The sequence below is a fragment of the Ictalurus punctatus genome, chromosome 2, assembly GCF_001660625.3.
Source record: "Ictalurus punctatus breed USDA103 chromosome 2, Coco_2.0, whole genome shotgun sequence".
In the NCBI taxonomy this organism is placed as follows: domain Eukaryota; kingdom Metazoa; phylum Chordata; class Actinopteri; order Siluriformes; family Ictaluridae; genus Ictalurus; species Ictalurus punctatus.
The window spans coordinates 15,652,951-15,674,243 of NC_030417.2; the positions used below are offsets into that span (position 1 = coordinate 15,652,951).

The window sequence follows — 21,293 nt, forward strand, 5'->3', positions numbered from 1 at the left end:
AGATTCCAAAATTTTATTTAAATTGGTGTGTTCTAGAAGCTTCTGCTTGGCCAATTGTCATGATTAGGAGTTAACTAGGAGTGTACATGTGGCTGTATTTAAGGACCAGTGCCTTTCCCCTTGATATCATAGGAAAATCCAAACAACTCTATAAGCTAAGACCTCAGAAAAAAAATTGTGCCAGAAAGTTAAAACTTGGTCATAACTGAGACGTCTAGCAGGACAGTGATCCTAAGCGTAATTCCAAAGTTGTAACAAAACGGCTTAAAGAAAACAGTGAAAGCATTGGAGCTGGCCATCACAAATCCCTGACCAAAATCACATAGAAAATTTGTGTACGGAACTAAAAAATGATATCTCGGCAAGCCTGAGTTACACCAGTTCTGTCAGAAGGAGTCAGCAAAAAGTATTGTGAGAAGCTTGTGGAAGGATACACCAAGAGTTTAATTCAAGTTCAGGGAGTTAAAAGACAATTTCACCAAATAAAATTCCACTAACAAAGCGTATGTAAACTTTTGAGCCACTGAAAATCTGATGAAGTAAATAAAAATGACCTCTTATGGAAATTAAGTAGATACCTTAAATGACTTAACACAGAAAATGGATGATAACTACATTTTGGCCTCAATTGTGTGGATTCATTTCCTGGTTGAAGTTCAAAACAGATGAATCTCTTCAGTCCTGATGCTCTACTTCTGCTTAGAACTATCTTTACCTGAGAATCACTTACTACAGCTGAGGATGGACCCAAATGGACAGCCTGATGCTGTGGATGCATCAAATGGATATGCTAAAAATAGCTGTAGATGGTTTCACTTGGATAGTCTGTGGACTGCAACCACTGAAGAGAGTCTTCTCTTCAAGTCTTATTCATTATACAACCCCAGTTCCGAAAAGTTGGGACAGTATGGAAAATGCAAAAAAACAAGCAAAAAGAGTCATTGGAAAATTCAGTTCACCCTGTACTATATTGAAAACAGATTATTAACACATTATTTGACATTTTACTTTTTGAATTTAATTTATTTTTAAAAATATACACTGATTTCAAATCTGATGACTGCAACACACACAAAAAAAGTTGGGACAGTCAACTGTTAACCACTGTGTCACATAACCTTTTCTTGTAATAACACTTATTAAGCATTTGGGCACTGAGTGAAGACACCAGCTGGTTAAGTTTAGCAAACGGAATTTCCCCCCATTCGTCCACTATGCATTTCTTCATCTGTGCAGCTGTATAGGGCCTTCATTGCCTTATTTTGCGCTTCATAATGCACCACACATTCTCAATCAGAGACAGGTCAGGACTGCAGTCAGGTCATGCTAGCACCCGCAATCTCTGCTTACGCAACCATGCACTTGTAATCCAGGCAGAATGTGGTTTGGCGTTGTCCTGCTCTGGATGGCAGCATATGTTGCTCCAAAATGTGTAAATATCTTTCTGTGTTAATGGTGCCCTCACAGATGTGCAAGTTATCCATGACATGGGCACTGACACTCCTCCAGACCATGAGAGATGCTGGCTTTTGGACCTGACGCTGATAACAGCTTGTATGGTCCTTTTCCTCTTTGACCCAGAAAACACGATGGCTGTTTTGTCCAAAAACTATTTGAAATGTTGACTCGTTGGATCACAAAAAAACGATTCCACTGTGCTACTGTCCATCTCAGATGAGACCGAGCCCAGAGAAGTTGGCGGCGCTTCTATTGATGTATGGCTTCTCCTTTGCATAGTAAAGCCTTCACTTGCATCTATGGATGCAGCATCGAGTGGTGTTAATTGAAAATGTTTAGTAAAGTATTCCCAAGTCCATCTCAGGATATCCATTACATTATCCATTACAGTGCAGTTTTTAAGACAGTGATGTCTGAGGAATTGGAGATCATGCCTATTCAGAAGTGGTTTTCGGCCTTGCCCTTTACGCACCAAGATTTGACCGGATTCCTTGAATCTTTTAATTATATTGTGCACTGTAGAAGGTGAAATGCACAAAATCCTACCAAATTGTCTTTGGGGAATGTTGCTCTCAAAGTGTGTATTCGCTAGACCTAAATTGCCCCAGACCAACTTTTTTGGAACGTGTTGCATGCATTAATTTCAAACTAAAGGTTTACCTGCAAAAAAAACTATGCAGTTGTTTAGGTAAAACATCAAATACCTTGTTTTTATATGTTTTAGTTTAAATACAAGTCAAAGTACATTTACAAATCACTCCTTTTTGTTTTTATTAGAATTTTCCATACTGTCCCAACTTTTTCGGAATTGGGGTTGTACAATGGATAACTTCTCTTGTATGCAATAAAACTCTAATGAAATCAAAACGGACTCTGATGCTTTCCAATGTCTTTCTGATGCTTTCCAATGTCACATCTGTCTTGCACATTAGGATCTAAATCTAAATCGATATCTAGAATCTAGAGTCCATGGCTCTTTTCAAAAGTGGTCATATGAAGTGCCACTATGAAACAAAACATAACCACTTCAAATTGATGCCTTATTCTTAATAGTAAATTGTTTATTATTATTATTATTATTATTATTATTACATTTTATTTGATTATACAGATTTTCATAAGCAAGGGCTTTTATGAAGCAAGTCCTGCACCAATTTTAGTTGCATTAAATGGTTAATAATATGATCAGGTGAAATTACAACTTCACACATACAAGCAGCCGACACTTATAGGAATGAGCACGATTACAAGAAAATGTTAAAACAACTGTAGAAACTTTGTTCCTGAGTGATGCAACAGGATGTTGTTCTTACTGACTGTTACAAGCAAGATGTGTGATGCCACTGAAGAGTCACTAAAAGCCTAGAAGCCTGCAATACGCAAATAGACCCTCTAAAAGCTTCTCTCTTTCTAAAAAAAAGGGGTTTAAACAGTAAATTAGGGGAAAAATGTAATTAGAAAAATTAATTAAGTTTTGCCAGATATAACCACAAAACTGTGTTTGCTTCAGTGTGCCATGTATTAATAGAAGAAATCACTAGGGTGGAAAGTGCTCTAACATCATCTGACAAGCATTTTTAAGAGCGCTACTGGGGTACACAATATTATAGTTAACTCATTGCATGCCATTAGCACTTGGTTTCAATTACTTGATGTACCTGTTAGGCTAAATCCTGTTTCAGACTGTGCATTTTCAATGGTCATTTAAGATTACTGCTTCTCACGCTATATGAAATGACCCCCAATAACATCTTGGATCAATTCTCTAACAGACTGTGCTATATTGTGTTCTCCATGTCTAAATTATAAAATTAAGATCCTCTAATAATTGACCTGTGATTAAAGAAAATTACTATATTCTGTTTCATTTATGTCATCAATCATTTCGATCCCGGGTTTGTGCAGGAAATGGGCTCGCATAAACAGAAACATTCTTCAAAGCTAAACTGACTAATTAGCCTTAGCTGGCATCATAACCCCAGTTGCTTATCAGCATGTGAAAAACTTTTGACCAAAAAATTTGGTGACACTGCAAAAAATTATTTCCTTATTATATCCTATTATATGACCTGGTACAAAACTCTGTTTTTGTGCAATTCCTCAATTATAATGAAATATTTTATTGCCATAGATCCTTGTCTTTACCAAATATAAAATGTTTTAAATTACAGTGGATATAAGAAGTCTACACACTCCTAAGAACACCACAGTGAAGTATGGTGATGGCAGTATCATGCTATTGTGCTGCTTCTCTTCAATGTTCACTTTCCAGCACAATAACGATCCAAAGCACAAATCCAAGTCAACAAAGGAATGTCTTTAGAAGAAGATATAATTTTGTGTTTCAAATGTGGTGTTATTTTATTCTAATAAAATTTACTAAAGTTAACTACAGCATTTTTAAGGTCAGATTTACATGTAGCGAAGCATTAATTTGCTGTGTTAAATAATTATGCCGATAGAAGGTCCTCACAAGTATATTACGCCAAACATGTTTTTGTGCGTGTTAGACAGCACCGTGTGAAAACAAGGACTTTAAAGAATAAGATAATATATCCACTCTGACAGTGATAGAATTGAACAGTACTATCAGTTCCTGTGTGACAGGAAGTGTTCTGGTGGTGGTGTGTTTGGCAAATGGCTGTGGGAAAAGATTTGAGTCCCCATGCATCACCTGCTATCTGATCCAAAACAAAAACAACATGTCCAAAAGCAGGAAAAATAGACTTCACTATGGTGCGTTGTGCAATATCGGTCGGAGGTAACGGTTTAAACTTGGTGTGTTAATATTTATAAACTCCTCTACTGATTTTATCAGAGTGATGAAAAGTACCGGTTAATATTTATGCCTTGTTTGAACTAAAAAAGAGAAAATAAAGATTGTTGTAAAAGACCTCAGATTACAATAAGAAGCAGTAATATAGTGTTTCCTCACATTATTGAAGATAACTTTTTTTGATGTTGCTGAGAATTTCATACTTCCTCCTATTATTTCCCTGTGCTTCTGTTTTGAAACAGTAAAATTTTTACATAAGAAATCAGGCAAGTTTAGTGGAAATGCATGTGAAAGAATAGTGTTTTGTATAAAATGACATGAGCCCTGGTAAATATTTTACAAAGGCTTTGAGGTTATATGGTGATTATTTTGTAATAAGGAATGACCATGAATTAATATACTGAAACCATGAGAAAATACAGTATATCTAGGCCACAAACTAAGGTCACCAATTGTGTAATTTAAGCCCACGACTTAATATGTTATGGAAAGTTACACTTAATTACTTAGCATGAAAAATCTGTTTGCTTTGAGAATTTGCTTAAGATGATGCAGGTTAATGGTATAACCATTTTGCAATGCCAGTAATGCCACTGTAACTTTATGAACCGTTCCAAGATTGAAGTATAACAGAATAATATCAGTCATCTCTTGATTTCTTGGTCTGGCGCATTTCAAAATACCAAAAACTGTTATCATGGGTTAAATGACAACTTCCAGAAAGTTAATTCGTGGCCTCAATGTGTAATTTGTTGCCACAGCTATTTAACAAAAATAAACACCATGTCACCTCAGTGGCTCCAAAAGAATCTGATTTCTAATACTGTATCTTAATTTAGAAATTTAGATTTAAAGAATTATGATTTCAAACTGCATTTTAACTTTGAAAAAAAAAATCCTGATAAGTAAAAAAAAACCTATATGTTTGATTTAGAGCTGAATTCTGATCAGAGATATATTTACGTTTTAATGAACAAATATAAAAATCTGATTCATAGCTGTTAAAGCTGTTCTGAATCAGTAAAGAAACAATAAATCACTGTTAACGAGTCACATATATTAGAGAAAATGTGGTGTTTAGAGTTAATGAGGTTTACAAGCAAAGCAGTAGTTGTTTTAGTAGGTTAAACACTAAAGAACAGAGACGTAGCACATACTATCTAATAATTTTTTAATTAACTTAGAGAAAAAAAAGAGGCTGGTTAGAGGAATGATGTATATAGCTGCTATAACAAAAGTGATAACAGGAAATGAATTGTTTTGCGGTTCCACAACATTAGAAGAAACTATAAACGGATAAAAATACAACATACGGTCAAAAGACTGTAATCGTTGTTGTCATGTAAGAGGAATAAAACACTTTAAAACACATTACCATGTGTTTTATTCCTTACTTAAATAGTCTGATCTTTTGCTATTTACTCGGTCATTCTTTATTGGTTATGCATTGTCTTTTGTACTGCTGCCAAATAATAAGGATTATCTTTAGTGGAAAACAATATATTCATTTCAAGGAATGTAGGGTTCCTGAAACAGTTCTTGGTAATGCACTTAAGCCCAGCTACATTAAGAATATGACCCAACATATCTCTGTTTCTCATTACAGATGACTCAGCATTATTTTGAGTAGTCAGCAGGCCTCACTGAACTTCTACCACTATTTTATAGTAGTAATTTCAGGTAATGGTATTGCCTCAGGTATTTCTGACACACATTACATGGCTCATAGCTATGTAATGTGTGTCATTTTCCCATGATCTTCAGCTTTGTCATCTGTTTTAGTAGATGTCTGAGGGATTTCAAGGTCTGCGGCAAAAAGCAGTAATTTTCTGACTAACGCATGGACACGATGAGGAGATTTAATGGTTTCAACAGATGAAGGTCAACATCTCTTTCATTTCTTTCATCTCTACCCCACATATTCATAGACACCACTTTTCCAGTGATCTATTTAAAAACTGTGCTCATAATTACAAAGAATGAGGTAACATTTCTAGAATAATGCTTCAAAAATCAGCAAAGGATTGCAATAATGAATTTCTTAATAACTTGTTATTAAATGTAACTGCTTCAGTAATCTAAGACGGATTATTTAAAACGAATACTCACTATATTTCGTCTGTTATCTCTCTAAATATCCCTTTCCCATTATTCATTTCTTATTATATTTCTCTGATGCACTCGTTCTCTCTTCATTTTTTTTCTTTCTTTACACTGCTTTCATTTGTACAAGTCTACCATGGACTGAGATGGAATTCAGAGGGTGAGGGTTTATTCCAGTCTTTATATCTACATCAGTTATTATTTACATAATTAAACAAAATAAAAACAATTGCTCATAATAAAACAAAACAAAACATGATTGACATACTATTAACTTCAACAGAAAAAAAAAGAGGCCGGCGAAGAAACGACTCTTTATAGTTGCTATAATGCTAGTAACTGGAACTAACTTTTTCGTTAAGTTATTTAATGTTCCACAGGATTAAATGTAACTATCAACAGATAAAAGGATAAGAGTAAATCTGCTTCGATAAATCTGACCCCATCACACCACCCCATCATTGAGTACTGTACGAGAAGATCATTCTGTTAAATGTTTTATTTCTTACATAAGTGCTGGAATCAAAGCTTCTTGTTAATAGATTCAGTCTTTTGGACACGACTGCATATTGCATTCATTTTTCACTTCCTAGTCTATTAATGGAACAGAGAAGAGACATTGAGTCATCAGCAGGATGAATTAAATGAATCATACGTTCATACATTGAATCATACAAGATACAACCAAATCTAAATAGTGGAGTTATGTGCAATCATTTCCATATGTATAGGCTACTACAGAGTCACTGAGCTGAGGAGAGACAGAGTTTAGTGTGTGAGAGTGTGTGTGTGTTCAGAATTTACATCTTCCAACTGGTTGCTTGGTGAACTCATTACACCACCGCAGAATTCTTTTACGATGTGTGTATGTGTGTAAGAGAGAAACAGAGAGAGAGAGAGAGAGAGAGAGAGAGAGAGAGAGAGAGAGAGAGAGAGAATAATAAATGGCTAAGTGATATATGTACGCTTTACATATAAGTAAAAAACATGTAGAATCAGCGACACAGACACAGACACACAACCAGACGTTCTATTAGTCATGGAAATCATCAATATGCACCAGTTCATTCCTAGACTTCCCACTCAAGAGTCATTAAAAGTGTTAGAACAGAGATGTCAGGAGGAATGTGCTGGAAGGTGGGATACAGAGGGACCACATATTACCAAGGCAAAGCAAGGACACACACAAGTTATTTGTAACACAACCCTAAATAATAATTTTTAAAAATTATTATCATTATTTGAAAAATAGTAAAGAATATTTCCCCCTCATTCTTAATATCTTAACTTACATGAACGTTTTATTTGTGATTGTAAAATAGTTTGTGATAATAAAGGAGCTATAAAGAACCTATAAAATCTAACACTCTAACATAAATCTAATTATTGTTGTTCCTAATTTCATTCACAGGATACACAACTTTTGGAATTGACTATATATGAATTTATTACATTTGGAAAGTAGATCAACTTTCAGGGTGGATAGTAACAAAAAGACAGTACACTGATGATTGCAACGTAAATATTTATAATTGAACACATTTTTTAAGTATTATGTTAATATATATTTTAAAATCTCCAAGATGTTTGGATATCTGATTTGAAATGATGTATATACAGTAGCTCTTCATTGTATTCAGGTTTATAATGAACAAAGTGAATTTAGTGTAAATGAATGAATACATGCATTAATTAACTTGAAGAAGATTCCAGGATTCAACTGCACTAAAAGTACTTCCTAAAAATACTTTTTAAGTGTACTTCTATTTTCTAGAAAGTGTCCAGCGATGTTGGACAGGATGTTGCAGCTGGACTTTTTCACTGAAATGTCCTGTTCCTCTGGAAACTTGCACTTGCATTGTTTTTCTATATCCACTATTACTGCTGAGGTCTGAATCAGGTAGTAATATTTAAAGAATAAATTTTCAATATTTTGAGAAAACAAAAATCATAATATTGCAAAAAAAGTTGCAATATTTTTTGGAATAATGTCCTAATGATATAACAGAGCAACGAAAATAAAGAAATACTTCATTTAGAAATATTGGCACCAGATAATTATATTAGTATTTGAACTTTAAAACGACCATGCAAGAAATTGCATTTATTTAAAAGGAAGAACCACAGGAATCTTTAGGAAATTGTCTTTTTTGTTGAAGGAGAAATCACAGGCATTGGCCGTCTTCAAGGCTATCGATGGTAACATCTGAGGTATAACAGATAGAACTCCAGCGCACCCAATACAACAATTGAGTCCCCAATTTATCATACTAATCGTACATTGGGGGCTTGATACAACGCACACCGGCATTCCTGCAGATGTATCCATTAAACCGTCTTGAAGGCGACCACTGCCTCAGATTTCTCCTTCAACAAAAGAAAAAATAACTTCACCAAATCCTCACCATACCTCATTTTAAGTCACGAACATTTTGCACATTTTATTGTATATCTTTATTGTATATTTATTTTATTGTATATCTTTATTGTATATCTTGGGTAAGTCTTCGAACACCTGGACTTGGGCAGTTTCTCCCATTCTGCCTTGCAGATCCTCTCAAACTCAATCAGAGGAGCATCTGTGAACTACCATCTTCGGGTGCCACAGATGTTCTATGGTGTTCAAGTCAGGGCTTTGGCTGGGCCGGTCAACTACATTCAGAGACTTGTCCCAAAGCCACTCCAGCAACGTCTTGGTTGTATGCTTCAGTTTGTTGTCATACTGAAAAGTAAAACATTGCCCCAGTTATGAGGTTGTGTGGACTCTGGAGCAGATTTTCTTCAAAGGTCTCTCAGAATTTGAGTGCATTCATAAATTCCTCAATTCTGACCAATCTCCCCATCCCACGTCCATAGCATGATGCTGCCACCACTATGCTTCACCATAGGCATGGTAGTAGTCAGCACCCAGTTTTAACTAGATAATGGTGCTTGGAGTTCTGCCCCAAATGTTACTTTTCTGTCTCATCAGACCAGAGTTTTTTTTTTCATGCTCTCAGAGTCCTGTAAATGCAGACATATTCTCACATTGCTGCTAAGGTCTTTTGAAGGCTTTTGGGTTCTTGGTCACCTCCCTGGCCAGGGTCGTTCTAGGCCAGTTACTGAGTTTGGCCAGATGACTAGCTCTAGGAAGACCCTTCATGGTTCCAAACAGCTACTATTTCACAATGATGGAGCCCACTGTGCTTCTGGGAACATTCAAAGCATTAGAAATGGTTAGATACCCTTGCACAGATCCATGTCTTGATACAATTTGATCATGGAGGTTCCTACGGAAATTTCCTTGGACATTTTGGCTTGGTTTTTGGTCTGACATGCACTGTGAATTGTGGGATCTTATACACACAGATGTGTGTCTTTCTAAACCATGCACAGTCTATTGAATTTGCCACAGGTGGACTCCATTGAAGTTCTAGAGACTATTGCAAGATAATCAAACCAAACAGGGTGCACCTGAACTCAATTTGGTGTGCCTTAGCCAAGGGACTGAATACTTTTATTAATTCAATTTAAAAATAATTTTTTCATAAACTCTGAAAAATTAAAAGCATGTTTTTGCATGTCATATTATATACAATAAAGTGTGCAAAAAAGGGTCTGGTTACTTTCTGAACCCAATGTTTATATATATATATATATATATATATATATATATATATATATATATATATATATATATATATATATATATATAATGTATTTTCTATCCCATATGACGCACACAGACAGTGTTTTTGCCTGTTGACGCTTAAGACAGTGCAAAGTCGCCCTCTGGTGTCACATTGCTGCCCTGTGCAAGGAATTAACAGAATTAAATACAGGAAGGGGGGGGGGGGGGGGGGGGGCTGGGGGGGGGGGACAGTCCTGTGGAGTTTATTGCATGTTTAATATCAAATTTAAAAACAAAAACAAAAAAACAATTAGGTCCACTACAGATGAAAACTATTATTCACATGAAAACTAAATTACATTTATAAAGCTAGCAGCATAACTTTAGTCCTTTTAACTCACTGTTGTTTACACATAAAAGAAAAAATAAGTAAAAATAATTAAGGTGATATTAAACATCGAAAGTTAAACAAGACAACATTTTAATGAAAGCAGTACACAGCTGTAAATAACTTGTGTAGATTTATTTGAGTCTCCCTGGTGCTTAAACAATTATCAGAAATTTTGTGTTATATGTTTACAATATTTTTTCTTGTTCATTAATAGGCTTCTGAAGTTGTATCTCCAGACATAAGGGTTTTAATATATCCATAGATTTGTTGCATGTATATATAAAGTTTATTTATACAGGGAAAACTCCATGACAGTTCATATAAAATGTTGCCCTAAACACAAAGCAGAAGCACAAGGTGCCAAAATAATACTTCCTATAAAAGTTTAAAGGTTAAACAGAAACATCTATAAACTCAGGTGCCAGGGTGGAACAATGCAATAAATTCCCAGTATGATGGGTGCATCTTTGAGTGAAACAGTTGGGAGTGTCCTTAAGCCCATTTATGAATTCAAAGATATTTCACTCTCATTTCCATACAGGCTCAAGGACACACCCATAGGTATTTCCATGATCAACACGATACAGCATGACAGTGATTTATTATCCTACCCCAGCTAAGTGCTATGAAAAGTGTGATCATTATTTCATTTTCATTAAAGAAGCAAAGTCATTGTGTTGTAGCTATATTGCATAATGATTGCAAAGTGATTAAAATACATGATGATGCTTTATATTAAGATTTCCTTAACTGACATGAACCAAACCCTGAACGTCAGCATTAATACACCTTCAATAACATTATCAAAGCAAAAACCAAATAAGTCAACTAATCAACACCTACATTAACCAATGTTCACGCCATCAGTAAATAAAATTAAGGTAACAAATACAGACATAAACCAACATCTTAATACAGAGCTGCCAACACTGTTGAAAAATAATAATAAAAGCAAGCAGAAAGAATTTGTATCAAAAACTAAATTTTATCACAATGTTTGTTAAGATGGCTTTTTCCCCACAAATGTATGCCAAGCAACAGGAAAAATCAATGCATAATTCCAGTGATTTTTTTTTAAACAAAAGTCTGTTTAAAGTAAACAAACAAATTAATACACATGTTTACCTACTTTGTTAATAATACTTGTGCTGTATTATTGCTGAAGTTCAGGGTTTGTTAAATAATGCAGTCAATGGAACTGAACTATAATGTAAAGTCTCACCAAATAATATATAAACACACAAAATTACAAGAAAAAAAATGATCATTTATATACATGTGCACTGCACTTTAAAAAAAAAACCCCAACAACAACAACAACAACAACAACAACAACAAAAAAACAGTACAATGCTACTATGAGGTTAACTGAATCAGTGTAAATGTAAATCATTCAATCATTCAATATCTGGGCCTTTTTAAAGCAGGCAGAAAATTTGTGCTCAACTTTACTGGCGAATCAATACTCAGCTTTTATGAGCTATTTACAAAGAGTTACAATGCAGCATGCTTTGTTTTACTTTACAAAATAAAAAAGCTCAGCAATTTTAGTACTCGGCCACTAGAAGAAGATTAGAAGAAATCTGCATATTTGTAAAGCTTGGAACTGATTGGTCAGAAGCAGGAAGGCAAAAATGCAGAAACATGAGGTAACTGAGGTAACATTAGATTCTTATGATGTACAATTTTTTTTAACAAAGCCAGGAGAATACTGAACAAAGGATGCGAATTAAGATTACACAACGTATTTAAAATAGTCAGATCATAACTGTTTAAAAACACTGGAAAAAAGAGTAAGTATTCTGTCCACAAAACTGTTCAAATTTTCATGGAAGTGGCATCAGGTCAACAGAATGAATGTCCTATGTTAGTCCAAAGTAAGATAAATGTCCAATGTAATCTTGAGATAAACAGACACTACCTAAAACGTAAATGGTAAGGTGCTTGGTACACTTAAAAGCATCCATGATAGCAATACTGTATTAACGTATTTTGAATAATCACAAACACCAAACTACAATCACAAAAATAGAAAGTTAAAAGTTATGTTAAATTTACAAAGTTGAACTGTGTGGCCTGGGAAAACCCTTCACATGGCAAAATGTAGATATTTTCTACTATGTATAGTTCTGAAATAGTACAGGGATTCCTGAACTGAAATATGTTTCTCTAGTATTTCTAGTTTTAAAGGTTGTCTCCAAAAGCAGAGAGAAAATTTTGCTTGTATTTTCTCATTTGTAAGTCGCTTTGGATAAAAGCGTCTGCTAAATGAATAAATGTAAATGTAAAAAAAGTACGCAAACCAGCATTTACAGATTTCATTGAGTCCAGTGAAAAACATCAGCACACTGATTGTCTAGCATTTAATTTAATATGCAGTCATTAAGATATAACAATAATAAATCATAGATCAATGACAATAAATCACAATAATTATGTCTATTATACCTGCCTTAATTCATAGCCTAGAACCATTTTATAGTTGTGTTTGTTCATCTAACTCCTTGTCTACCTAATGTTATCTTTGCTAGGCAAGTTTAGAAAGTTAATAAAAAGTTTTCTAAATTTGATTAAATCTTAATATATTTAGGATTTGTCAAAATTGAGGCCCCAAAGTGATGCATAGAAAAACCCGATTTTATTCACAAACCCACTTTCTATATTATGTCATCCACATTGGCATCTGAAGGGTTTTTGCCAGACCACCACACATTTAAATAGACTCTACATATAAAATGCAAAAATGGTAAAATGCTGAACCAATTCTATGGCAGAAGTATTTAAAAATCTGTATGTTTAAAAGTATTTTAAAAGTCTGATTTGTCCTTTCCCTATTTTCATAAAAAGAGAAATGTTTACCTTCGTTATTTTATTACATCTTGCAGATCTCTTGGTTAAAGGAATACCTCCGGAGCGAAACTAAGAAAAAAAATGCCAGACACCGACCACGTCTTGATTGATTGACTACATTTGCGCTAGGGAAACTGAGGGAATGATTAGGGACATTTTTGGACATTACATTTTTTCCATTTAGCTTTGTCTTTACACATCTGCTGTACCATAACACATGCAGGAGAAAAGTCTCACAACTAATGTGATGAGGTTTGGACATGAAATCCCTGAGGTCTGGAGATACTACAAAGTGGGACACACACACACACACACACACACACACACACACACACACACACACACACACACAAAACCAGCACTACAAAAGGCTCTGACTCTGAAAAGGCAGTTAGTGGTTTAAAAAACAAAAAACCAAGGGCTGTCCATTAATTAGCTCTGAGAGCAATACAAAAAAGATGAGAGAGAGACAGAGAGAAAGAGAAAGAAAGAAAGAGAGATGCTTGAATTGAAGAGCATTAGCACTGAGGCTCACGCTGCAATTAATTACAGTTGTAAAATTAACCGTGTGCATCATTAACAGGTAGATTTTTGAGGTACGTGTGGCTTGTTCCTACCAGGCATGGCCGATATAAAATGATCACAATATAAATTGTAACTGTTTTCCAATATTGTTTCCGATATCACAATTTTGCGGTTAAAAAAACGACTGCACGTTTACTTGTACCTGTTCTCATTGGGCAGCATTTTAATCAGCGCTATTGTCGCGTTCCCTTTAAGGCCCAGAGACACAATTTAAGCCGACGTAGTCTGCTCAGAGGGACGCATGTAATGCTGACTTCTAATCTAAAAATCTAAGCTTTATACAAATGTGTTAATACGTCTAAAACATTGTTTCTATTGTAACAATTTGCAAAATGGACTTGTATGATAGACGCTTCACATAAATGGATTTTAAAACATGTAACTGTTGATAAGGTGAAGTTTTCTGTAAGGAGGAGCTTATTTAGCAGTTTGGAAGGAGTCTCCAGTGTAAGCGCTTTTGTAACAGTCCGAGGTAAAGCTGTAACTTTTCCAACAAGTCTTTAAGACAGAAGGCTCTGCACTTTCTCTCTAATATGAGAAGATGCATAAGTTTTAAAAAAAAGGGAGTCTGGTAATGAGATGGCTGTTTATCGCTAGTATCTGTCAACTTGTTTCACTGACCTTACACAACATGCAAAATGTAACTATAAATGAAGAAGATGTAAGTCGCACTTTTCTTTTAAAAAATAAACAATTGTCTCTGTCCGTCTGCCATCGTATGGGCTGAAGTAATATTCCTCTAAGATAATTTTAGGTGTAATCCTTGCAAATCCAAAAGTCTTCGCTACCTGTAGCTGCACTCTAACCAGCTGAGGCTAGTTCTGTTGTAAAGGATTGTACAAAATCCATCTGCACAGCCAAAAAAAAAAAAAAAACCTCACAACTGAACGATGCCTCGCTCTCCCCTTTAATCTAACGTCCACGTAGAACTGTGGGGGAGTTGATGGTGCAGTTTTCCCTCATTGTCTCACACATCAGGGATATTTGAAGCCTGCCTGAATGCTAAGGCCTCTAATAGACACTCTTATTTAAAAGAAAAAAAAAAAAAAACACCCAAAAAACCAATTGTTAGTATTGGCAAATTGTTGTGGTGTAAGACGAATAAAACACTTACATATTATCAGCACATGCCTGGTTTCTAATCGTGCTTAATAATTTTTAAAAATATAACAGTGTAGTGTAACAGTAGTTCGCATTGGACGTCTTTAATATAGGGCTGTACTAAGGATGAGTATTTCTATTAGCTGATATTGGACTAAACACTGTAATGATATAAAATTTTGCTCCAATAACTAATCCATAGCAATGACCCAACACAAACAGTCTTAAAAAGACAGTTACATACTGCCTGTGATTTAAACATAGAGATTGCAGGGAATTACAGTGTCCCTATTTATCTCTATTTATTTAAGTTCTAAGTTTCCTTAACATGATACTTTGCTAATAACTTTCTACTAATGCTGTGAGTGTCTTTTGTTAGCAACAGTGGAGCCCTGGGTACATAATGCTTTTGGAACACAGGACTGACCTTTTAGTTAATGTATACAGTATCTGTATAATAACCTATGGTTGGTGCATTCCTACTTTAAACTTTCACCAGATCATATTTCAAAATTTCCAGATGTATGTGGGTCTGTGAGTGATCAACAGCAGTTTTCTAGTTAAACCTGAAGATAAAGCTAGTGAGGCATTATTGGGTTTGATTATGTTTGTTTTGAATCCTACAAACAAACCAAACTAAGGCCCGGTAGTGTCTCCATAGTGACAACACAGCGACCAGCAACCAATAAGGTAAAGGGTATGAGAGAAACAACCAATTATATTAACTGCTCCTGTTTGCACTGGCCAATGAAAATGCCTCTTATCTGCCAGAGGAAATGTGTCTCCGTAGCAGTGTCTAACCTGGAGACCCATAGGAAGAAAGATTAGCCAATAAGCCAATTAGATGAGCCAATCGCAGTGTGACTGGCCGAAATGACATGAAAGCCAAAATATATGAAGGCACCAAAAATAATTACTGAAATATTATAATTACTGATAAACTGTTCAGAAAAATAAAATAACTACATAATTCATCAGCTCTCTCTCTCTCTCTCACACGCACACACACACACACACACATACACACACACTTGGATGGTCTTTGCAAAACTCATTGTTCTTCTACAACCCCCCCCCCGAAGATCTACAACATAACGTATCTATTTTTATCCATTAGGAAATCCTAACTACATTCCTTCTGCAATACTTCTGCAAGCAAGAAAATAAACAAGTCACTAAATACTAATAAAATAACCAATAACAAAATCAATCTTTTAAAAAAAAAGCATGCTTCATGAGAATATAATGATATTTTCCCTATGAATGTTACAGGCTATGTAGACAGCCTTGAGGAATGCAAGTTAGCAGGCTATGATAGCATAGCATGATAGCATAGCATACTGGCACCAAGTGTTGATTAACTGGCTCTAAAAATAGGTAAAATATTGGCACTGTTTTGTGATTTGTTGCTGCATAGAATAAAACTGTGAGGTCTGCAGAAAATCACACAGTTCACACCTTTCTAATCCTGCGTTCACACTAGCAAGTGACAGGTGAAAATTCCCTTCATATGGCAGCTCAATGGTTCGGATTTGTTTTATTCCGAACTCACACGGCGTAAGCGGCTCATCAGGACCTCACTCAATCCACACCTCAGCTGAGTAAAAACACTTATATTCCTGTACAGATGTCGTTCAGTTTGTATGATTGCTATACAGGATCATACAATATCAGATAATAACAAAATGAGGAAATCTGCTCTAAACATCACTGCTGTAGATACAGTGAGGGAAAAAAGTATTTGATCCCCTGCTGATTTTGTACGTTTGCCCACTGACAAAGAAATGATCATTCTATAATTTTAATGGTAGATTTATTTGAACAGTGAGAGACAGAATAACAACAAGAAAATCCAGAAAAACGCATGTCAAAAATGTTATAAATTGATTTGCATTTTAATGAGGGATAAGTATTTTAATACTTGCATTTTAATAAGTATTTGACCCCCTCTCAATCAGAAAGATTTCTGGCTCCCAGGTGTCTTTTATACAGGTAACGAGCTGAGATTAGGAGCACACTCTTAAAGGGAGTGCTCCTAATCTCAATTTGTTACCTGTATAAAAGACACCTGTCCACAGAAGCAATCAATCAATCAGATTCCAAACTCTCCACTATGGCCAAGACCAAAGAGCTCTCCAAGGATGTCAGGGACAAGATTTGTAGACCTACACAAGTCTGGAATGGGCTACAAGACCATTGCCAAGCAGTTTGGTGAGAAGGTGACAACAGTTGGTGCAATTATTCGCAAATGGAAGAAACACAAAAGAACTGTCGATCTCCCTCGGCCTGGGGCTCCATGCAAGATCTCACCTCATGGAGTTGCAATGATCATGAGAACAGTGAGGAATCAGCCCAGAACTACACGGGAGGATCTTGTCAATGATCTCAAGGCAGCTGGGACCACAGTCACCAAGAAAACAATTGGTAACACACTACGCCGTGAAGGACTGAAATCCTGCAGCGCCCGCAAGATCCCCCTGCTCAAGAAAGCACATATACATGCCCGTCTGAAGTTTGCCAATGAACATCTGAATGATTCAGAGGACAACTGGGTGAAAGTGTTGTGGTCAGATGAGACCAAAATGGAGCTCTTTGTCATCAGCTCAACTCGCCATGTTTGGAGGAGGAGGAAAGCTGCCTATGACCCCAAGAACACCATTCCCAACTGTCAAACATGGAGGTGGAAACATTATGCTTTGGGGGTGTTTTTCTGCTAAGGGGACAGGACAACTTCACCGCATCAAAGGGACGATGGACGGGGCCATGTACTGTCAAATCTTGGGTGAGAACCTCCTTCCCTCAGCCAGGGCATTGAAAATGGGTCGTGGATGGGTATTCCAGCATGACAATGACCCAAAACCCACGGCCAAGGCAACAAAGGAGTGGCTCAAGAAGAAGCACATTAAGGTCCTGGAGTGGCCTAGCCAGTCTCCAGACCTTAATCCCATAGAAAATCTGTGGAGGGAGCTGAAGGTTCGAGTTGCCAAACATCAGCCTCGAAACCTGAATGACTTTGAGAAGATCTGCAAAGAGGAGTGGGACAAAATCCCTCCTGAGATGTGTACAAACCTGGTGGCCAACTACAAGAAACGTCTGACCTCTGTGATTGCCAACAAGGGTTTTGCCACCAAGTACTAAGTCATGTTTTGCAAAGGGGTCAAATACTTATTTCCTCATTAAAATGCAAATCAATTTATAACATTTTTGACATGCGTTTTTCTGGATTTTCTTGTTGTTATTCTGTCTCTCACTGTTCAAATAAATCTACCATTAAAATTATAGACTGATCATTTCTTTGTCAGTGGGCAAACGTACAAAATCAGCAGGGGATCAAATACTTTTTTCCCTCACTGTACATAGCTACTTAAATATTTTTGCCACAAATGACACTAATACAATGGACTATATTTAAAGTGTTCAAAAAAACAAAAGAAGCAGACCTCACGATGCTAAGGAAGCGTAAAACAATGGCCACACAATGCAAAAGCTTGAGCTTGACACAACTTTAACGCACCTCTGGATTGAAACGCTGGCTAAAATAGAACTGAATGAGGTCTTGATGCGATGCTTGATGCAACACATGATGCAACATGTCAAGTGTGAAGGCAAACTAGTTCTGGCAATGGAAAACCAGAAATTCCAAATGATTGGTTTGAGATATTTGCCACACATAATCATATAGACAGTGTAGTCTGAATATCTTCTTAAATATCTACTTAGTTCCTATCTGCATTTTCTGTGAACCTCAGAGAAAGGTAAAGAAAAGAAAAACGCAAAACATACATTTGGAAAATTCACCAAAGAATTCGCCAAAAAGTCAACCAAACCCGTCACTCATGTGTACCCCATATATATACATATTTAAAGTTTCTATTTAACACTAGTGAAGTTGGCTAGGCTCGTAAATGTTTTGTAAGTGTTGGGTTTGAGATTTTGTAGTATTATAAAAGGTCCTAATAATAGCTGTCACATCTAGCTAGCATTTCTACTAAAAAAAGTTTCAGAAACAAAAGTTGATATTTTTAAACATTTGATTAACAAGTGAGGAATACCTACAATGCACTACAACTGTGCATCAATTATAACACTGATTACAACAATGGCTTTGAGCAGAACCCACATTAGACGTTATGGAAGTCTGCATGAAAACCAGAAAGATTTAGAGAAAAGCCAGAGTAGGAAAAACCATTATTCCTTAAAATATATATATAAAAAGAGAGAAGGAAAACCTCTTCTGTTAAACTGTACTGTGGACACACTGGTTAAAAACCTAAAGCACACAATGTGGATACGTTGGATAAAAATGTAAAGGATTTTTCCTTTTACTCCAATTCAAAGGCAACTGCATTTCCTACTGACCAGTACTCGCTGTTCTTATGTGTGAGTCAGCGTTCCTTCTGGCTTCGGCTGCACGAAGCACATCGTTCAGATTTTCTTTCGGAGAAACAATCAGGGACAAGTTCTGACAAGAGACTGTCACAATCCCACAGCAAGCAGAGGGACCGGGGACTGTCGAGTCCAAGAGAGTGAAGTATCGACTCGCAGGTCTTTTCTATATAAGTGAAAGCACTGAGGTGATGAGCTTGGGCTGATTTTGATCCGGGGACGGAGATCACACACGCGCGCACGCACACACACACACACACACACACACACACACTCTTCTGGTGAAGTGAATTCCTGCAGGGAGAGAGACAGAAAGAGACAGACAAGTATAGAAAGAAAGAAATATTTATACAGTATATCGGATACAGCTACAATACAGATTAACATCATTTTTGTAAAGGTAAATAATAAAAAACACATAAAAATTTAGAGATGCATAGATGTATCGGCCGATACTGATTATCGGTCAATACATCGGTGCATCTCTAATATTTTATTTGTTTTTTACTATTTACGAAGCAATTTTAAAAGCCAATTTTTCCCGCTATGGACATTCGTCCGATAGTTTAAAAACATCTGATGATCAGGGCTGATTATATCCTGTCAATCAAAAGAGGGCGGGAAAACACATCGATTTGGTGCTGTGTGTAAAGATGATCTCTCTTGTGTGGAATGATGACAAAGCTGCAGTTTGTGAGCTCTGTAAGCTCTGCACTGCTAAAATTTTACACCGGACGCTTTTTTTTGCCTAGCTGCTCACGCTGAATTAAAGGGCCAGTACACCGTTGAAAGCTTTAAATGAAGATGAGTTGACAAAAAAGTATATATTGCACAAAAAAATATATTTGTAGAGTAGTATATTTCATATCCAGTTAATGTTAATATATAAAAAAGTTTATATTATATATTACCAGTTTGTTGTTCAATGATAAAGTAGAAATGCTTTTATTTGTGGTGAGTGAGTGAGTGTGAGACTAACAGGAGGTTTTTAAGAATTCAGTCAATTAATTCTGTTAATTAATGTGTTTTCTGTTTGAGACCAGCTACTGTGAAACAACTTGTTGAAATGGAGAGAATAAAGTTTTTATTTGCATTTCTTTCAGAATTCTTTGAAATTAATTATTATTAATTCATAAGAAGGCATAAATGGCAGAACTATCGGTATCGGCTGAGGAATTTAGTATCAGTGCATCTCTAGAAAAAAATCTAAAGAAAGAGAGAAAGAGGTAAGTTTGGAAGGAGAGAGAAATAAATATGGAAGAATAAAAAAAACTGAAGTTAGAAATGTGAAAAAAGAGGAAAGAAAAGACGAAAATTGACAGAAGAGAAAGAAAGAAAGACAAGGAAAAGATAAAGACAGAAAGATGCAGAAAGGAAAAAAAGGAAAATAGTATAGGAGATTCACATGGGAATGTGAAAAATCAGAAAGTGAATGCAACAAAAAAAGAAAGAAAGAAAATGAGAGAAACAATTCTTGGTATTGGCCGAAATAGAGAAATGAAAGAGTGAAAGAGGAAAGTGTGCACTTGCACTGTGTGTGTGAGCTGCTGATTAATCCTACTGTGACATCGCAATGGCAGATGGAATGCAAACTGACATTCTGTCACTGAAATGTATTTCTTCGCAAACTTGCTTAATTGTTTGTTTGTTTGTTGATTGGTTGGTTTACATACTTGCTTACTAATTTAGGGTCTGGCAGTAGCATTTATTTAACATTTATGGATGGAGTCTCCAGTGTCAGTGCTTTGTTGTAAAGCTGTAAATGTTGGCCTTACAAGTAAGTTTTCCACCACAGGAAAGTCTTCACGACAGATAATGTTTTTGCTTCATGTTTTCTCTGTAACAGGCTTTTTTTTTTTTTTTTAATAATCAACTTTAGAGTGCTATCAGTATCTCTGTTTCAGGTCAGGCCACATCACTCCACCCCATCTAATTAGTTTCCCACAGTGTAATAACATGCTCCCAAGTGTTTCATGTCTGGTTTAGTACATCTTCTATTTATCAGTATACCATCTGTTGTACCTTTTCTAAGT

General features: G+C 35.8%; 1 protein-coding gene across 3 annotated transcripts in view; it reads right to left on the bottom strand.

Moving 5' to 3' along the window:
* Positions 1 to 6,471: 6,471 nt before the first annotated feature.
* The window catches only part of slc16a2 (solute carrier family 16 member 2), a 40,247-nt gene continuing 25,425 nt past the window's right edge, over positions 6,472 to 21,293 (bottom strand). For 2 of the 3 annotated variants that reach the window (XM_017494513.3, XM_053688305.1), the window contains exon 8: positions 10,196 to 19,554. The gene's annotated coding sequence lies outside the window, so the exon portion shown is untranslated. Of the gene's footprint in view, positions 9,060 to 10,195; positions 19,555 to 21,293 lie in introns of those variants that run through there. The other variant, XR_008398390.1, reaches the window with a different exon arrangement.